This window comes from Chiroxiphia lanceolata, chromosome 5 (genome assembly GCF_009829145.1).
Source record: "Chiroxiphia lanceolata isolate bChiLan1 chromosome 5, bChiLan1.pri, whole genome shotgun sequence".
Lineage (NCBI taxonomy): Eukaryota > Metazoa > Chordata > Aves > Passeriformes > Pipridae > Chiroxiphia > Chiroxiphia lanceolata.
Window position 1 is genome coordinate 15,140,700 of NC_045641.1, and position 6,289 is coordinate 15,146,988.

Below are 6,289 nucleotides of genomic sequence, written 5' to 3' on the forward strand. Positions count from 1 at the left end.
GAGCAGTTCTGTGATAATGGGTACACCAGGTAAGTGTTCCTTCCTTTCTGGAGGATTTGTTTGAAGAGCTGCATGCAGCTTTGCAGAGCTGCTAACTGTCCCAATGTCCCCCTCTGGGTTTTTGATGTTCCCTGCCCAAAAAGACCAGTTTCCTGACAGCAGTTTATGCCGTCAGACTTGATAATTGACTGAGAAAAGAGCAGGAGTTGCTGTTTTCTAATGGGGAAATGTCCTAACTCTGTGTTTTATTCAGAATCAGTTTGATGATTAGTCAAACTGTGCTGGGGGCTGCCCTGGCTGCGCTCCCCAGTGCGGCAGAGGAACAGCACCCACTGGACCAAATGGAAATTGGATCTGTTACCTCCACCTGCCACAGCTACCACGATCGAATCCTTGCGAGATCCAGAGCTGGCTCTGACAGAGCTGTAGCCTTTTGATCTAGGATGCAGAGAGATCACAGCCAAGAGGAGATGCTGGCAGCAGGAGACTGCTCAGTATCTGTGGCGGCGCTTATCTTCAGGAGGTGAGCAAGGAAGCTTGTCATTGTGCACTGACAGCTTCTGGTTTTAGCTTTCTGGCTGATAGTGCTTATAAAGGTGATGATATTACTTGTCACCAAAACCACATGGCAGCTTTGTGGGATAATGAAAATCTGGCGGCTCTGCTGTCAAACACTCCATTTTTTTGCCTTCTCCCATTTCCCTCTGCACTAGTTACTATCACAAAACAACTACTGATGGATTGATTTTTGCCAAATGCATTCTGCCGTCTGTAGAACTGAACTGCAGGCAGTAACATTACTTGCTCCAAACCTTTGTGATCATTTTCAGGATCAGACCCTGCAGATATCAGGGTTGGGTGGTGCTGCATCTGAACTAAAGTCATCCATACAGTGTTGCATAGCTTTTGCTTTATGCGTGGCATGAAGTTCTTGCTTTCAAGGCTGCTACAGTTTGTAGGAAGTAAGTGGGGAACTTAAAGTTAAGTGTCTCAGTTTAATGTAACTCTCCTTTTTTTTCTGATCTTGGTGGTTGCCTGCTGAGTTTTGCTGGGCTGGTCAAAGAGACCTGCCACTGATCATCCCCTGAGCTGGTGTCCCTCCAGTCAGAGCTCCCTGTACGAACACACTCAGGTGCTTCAAGCTGCTGCAGTTTTGCTTCCAGCACATGAATGGCATCTCAACTCTTTTCCTGATAGAGAGACTAACACATTCAACCCACTAGGCAACCAGCTGAAATCTATGGGGAAACAGTCATGCACATTTGCCATAAGCAGTTCCACCAGTCACGTCCTGGGGCTGTTTGGTAACTGGTCTCCATGGCAGGTTTTCACTTGTTTGTTTAATATGTGTGACCTACCCGGTGGTACCCATGTGTGTGTGCATGTGTGTGTGTGTGATTAACTGAGAAGCTCTGCATAGACATGAAGTTTGGAAAGCTTTTGCCTTTTGAGATTTAACTGTAGAAGCGTTTTCTGCATCTTAATTTTGACAGAAAAGTCCCAAGGGAAGTGTGGGCTTAGTTTGGTTAAATACTTTTATAGGAGATTTTGGGGGGTGGATTTCAGGAGGATACAAAGATCCATCTGTTCTGACGTATGAGACCTTTGCCTTAGCTAGCACACTTGGATTTTGGGTACTGTGATATCCTGTGAAAGTTCAAATAGACTCCATAATGCCAAAAAGAAGAGCAGGGTGTCTTATATGGAGCAGTAAAATGTATATTGTATGACAGAAGGAAGAAAGAGGATCAAATATCCAAAATGACCTGCCTGCAGTCTTTTAACACATTAACCCTGTCACCACACAGCGAGGGGCTTAGGTGCATTTTATTGCAGGTAGAAAAGGGGGCAGGGAAATGAAAGGCTTCCAAGCAAGCTGTGTTCTATGGATCATTCTTCAGAAGATGGATTTGAATAAACAGATCCTCATAAGGGTGCAGGAGTTGTGCACGGTGTAAGGAGTGTAGAAGCTGCAGCACAGTGGTGCTGGGGAGCACATCCCTTGGGGGGAGCTCAGGTGTGAGAAGGAAAAATAAAGTCCCTCCACTTTCAGAAAAACATTCCAATGGGGATGTATCCATCCCCATTGGAAAGAGAGTTATTTAAATACCATTAAAGATGGAGAAAGGGGGCTGAAGAGGTGGGGAAGGTCCATGCCTGAAGGAGCAGTGAGGGTTTGGGGACCCATCAGGGAGGTGGAGATACGTGAGCAGTTTTAGGGCAGAGGGGGTTGGATTAGCTAAACTTCATAATCAAGGTGAAATGCGGAACTGAGACTGGATCAGGTTGCCAAGGCAACATGGGCAGAAAGAGCAAGGAGCAAATCCTGAGGAGGGGCTGAAGGAAGGAAACAGGGCATAAGGTATGGAGGATGGTTAGTGAAGTGTGAGTGTTGGGACGTAGTACCTCTGCCACACCACCGTGTGATGACAGGAGTGTCAAGCTGTCCTGGGTGGAGAGAAGCAAAGTCAGAAGATGGCACTGGGCTGAGGATGCAGCAAATTGAATGGTCTAAATCTCTCTCTAAAAGGTGGGGGTTTTTTTCAGGACTCAGATTCACAGGCTTAGTGTTCAATTTTGGGTTTCTTTTTTTACATTTCTTGGGTGCTGCATTGCACTTTGTTTGCTGCTTAATCTATCGAGAAGACAGAGAGAGAGAGAATTAGCCTTCATTCCCATGGCCAGCTCTCTGTTCCTGGCTGCATTTGCCGGTCCGTGCATGGTGACAAGGCACAGGAACAGGGTGAGCCAAGCCCTGCTCTGCTGGCACATCCTGCCCTTTCCTTAAAGGGCATCCTCATGCTTAAGGACATTGCAGTGCATTTTTTTTAAACGGACACAATTGCTGGTTTTTTGTTTGTAGTCTCTGCCAGTGTTGCTCCTCACAATGTCCCTGATTTTGTGCTACTGGCATAGTTCATCATCGCCCCCAGATTCCTAATGAAAGGCTCCCCAGTCTCCTGAGGAAGACATCCCCACCAGGAGCCCCATGCTGCAGTGGCCATGTGTGCCCTGAGGGAGCAGCACAGTGAACCTCCTGGAGCATGAAGCAACATACCAGCAGTCACACAGGCCCCAGCATGGCAAAAAACTCGGGAGAGAGGCGTAGAGTGGGCTGGTTCAGACTCCACCAGGCAAAGCATGAAGGGTGGGTTTTGAACAGGCAGCTGTAGCACAGCTGACCTGCTTTTGGTTTAGTGCCATTCCCCAAAACTAGGGGGAGGGTTTGTATTATGATGCTCAGGGCTGATGCTGCCCCACCTGATCTGTTGTACACGTGTCTCTGGTCCCCTTAGACAGCGCTGTGGCATTTTCAGCCTTCCCATCCCCTCAGTTTTTTCTTCTCAAAGCCATTTCCACAGCTGAGGCTGATGAGACCCTATGTCCCCAGCCAGCTGTCACCAAATCCTATGTACAGTTTTTCTGCCTGAAGCCTTCATTCAGGGTCACTTAGCATAGCTGTCGTTGCAAAGGGAGGTTGTTGGCAGTCAGGTAACGTGCCATCCTGCAAATGCCAAATAATTTCTCTATCCCTAAAGTGGCAGTTGTGGCCTGCAGCAGGTGGCCAGGTCCCCACTGGGAAGTGGTGCCTTGGAGTAAGCATTGCTGTGAAATTGATGCTTATTTTAATATATTCATGGGGAGATGGCATCAAACCCTGTCTGACTGCTCACAAGGAGCTCCTTCATGTCCAAGATGTCTGATGTGAGTGTGCCCTGTAGGACCGTCACAAGATGTGACTGCAGTCAGAGTCAGTCCAGTGTTATGTGGCTTCCCCCATGCCCTCCCTGGTATTTGGGATACCCAAGACCCCCACACTGGCTGGAGTTGCTGAGGGAGAGGCAGCTGCCCCTTGCAGTATTGGAACTAAGTTGAGGCTTGGTGTCCCCACTGCTCTCCTCTCATGGGCTGCTAAAAATGACGGATAAAAAATCAAGAGCAACCAAAAATCTGGTAAGCTGAGTGAAGGCTGACTGCCACTCCCAGCCTGGTACCAGATGAGATAGCTTTCATAGTTCTCTATATGTCAAGTTCCCTTTTGGTGGGTGGGATTCACAGGGAAATGCTGAGGGCATTGGGGCCCCCTTGGTCCCTGGTGGGAGAGCAATCAGTGCCTGTTGTTAATGCAGTCCCAAGGCTGTTGAACGAGGCACTGCAGCTTTGGCAGTCGGGGACGAGCTGTTGTTGGGGTGCAACACTGCTGCTCTTCATTGCTGCAGGGAAATGTGGGTGAGTAGAGGCAGAAGAGGCAGAAGTTGTGGTCCAAGAAGGTGGAGCAGGGCAGGGCAGCAGCACCCAGCCTCACTCCTCACGTGTCTACAGCTCCCCTTCCTCCAGGCCCAGGCTCCTGCCTTGCTCACAGCACAGGGAAGAAAGCACTCAGGCAGTGGCTGCTGCCATCTGCAGCAGCTGCTGTGAGCAGGCACAGCTTCCCTGGGGTCTCCTATCTGGCATGGCTTATTCCCCCAGCCTGGGTGTCTGGTGATAGCAGCTGACCATGGCCCAAAGTATCCCACTCCAGCTGGCTCTGCTCCCAGTGGTGTTTGCACTGGGCAAGGTTGGGGATCCCTGCCAGCTTTGGCTGGTCTGGGGGTCTCCAAAAATTCATCTGTTTGAAGAGCATGCAGCTTCTCTGGAGAGCAGATCTCCTTACAGGCCTCCTGTTTCCCAGTAATGACTCCAGCCAGGGGAACAAAGTAAATCTTCTGCAATATGATGTATTGGTTTGTCCTGTGATCAGCCACAGCTCTGTGTCCTTGGGTCAGGCCAGTGACACTAAATCACAACCTTCTCTCCGCAAATGTGCACAAATGGTTGATTTGGACATGTTTTCTCTCAGCTCTATTAAATAATAAAACGGGCCTCTTTCAGCCTCCTGCCTTACCTTCACTCACTCGCCAACCCTCTATCTCTTGGGCCTATATTCCCCACCACCTCACACAGATCTGATGTATCAGCATCCTCTGCACCACCTGCGTGCTGCACAGTCCCATTGGCTTTCACATCCAGAGGACTGTGGTACCCAGACTAAGCACCATGAGGGTGTGGAGTCACCACAGTGTGGCTGGGCGAGAGGGTGAGCGTTTAGTGCTCAGCTCACAGAATCAGGAGACCTAGCTGGAGTTTGACATCACCAGCCCTGGAGAAGCAAGTCCTGATTTGGGTGACTGGGACTGTCACCTCTAACCCACCAGAAGCTGTCAGTGAGAAGAGGCTGAAGAAGTGTTGCAGAAAGATTTGCTTTAGTGGGGACAGATTAGGCACTTTATGCAGAGAGTTGGTAATATTTTTTCCAGGAAACCTCATTCTTCCTCAATCTACTATCTGCTAAAACCCTTAAAAAGCCAATTCACAATCAGTTTCTATCAGAGAAACAATCACTTGTATGAAGATTAAGCCTCTCATTTCCCGTAATCCTTCATGAAATTCTGCAAAGCCTCTGTGGAGGCTCTTAGCATAACATCCAGCAATAAACTGCCCATTAATGAAACAAACTTCTGTTGGTGCTTGCCCGGAAACCTTACCTTGCAGGTTACTGTAAATAGAGTTGATTTCAGAGGGAAAAAAAAGTTACCAGCTGCATATTAAAACTGATTCTGACTGAAGCTTATGGTAGCACTTTCAGTAAGAGAGTCTTTCTTTCAATCTGTATTTAGAAGCATTTGAGTGCCACTAATAAAAAAGTGCTCCAGGTTTTTGGTTAATTACAGATACCCTTCTGTCCTTCTCCCCAACAAGAATACTCTACTTACAATTGATGCTTACCAAACACAGTTAACAACATGTATATTTCCATGGCCTCCCTGGAGGCTTAGCACACTGCCAGAAAGAATAATGTGGATGAAAAAGGACCATCTCTGCCTATGCTGGTGTCTCAGAGAAGGCTGGTGGTGCCTGAATGTATATAGTGAGATGACAGTCATTACTGTAGGTTGCAAATGTTGGTGGATTAATAGCATCAGATGCTGAATTATTAGCTGAAGAAAGCATGATTTGAGGCTACTACTTCCTATTAAATCAAACTCAGCTCTTCCCAGAAATAACAAAAAAATCAGGGGAAAGAAAGCACCTGAGCAGAGGGGGAGACTGGTGCTGAGCTAAGGAGAAAGGAGTCTCTTTTAATGCAATAATAGTAACATAAATACTTTAAAATAATTCTCTAGTAGCTAAAAAGAGCACACTGCTTTACTTGTCATCATTGCCAGCACACAAACCAGTTACAAAGATAGTTTTCTTCTTCTGATTGCTTTGCAATTACAGGTAAAAATTGTAAAGTAATTGAATTTCG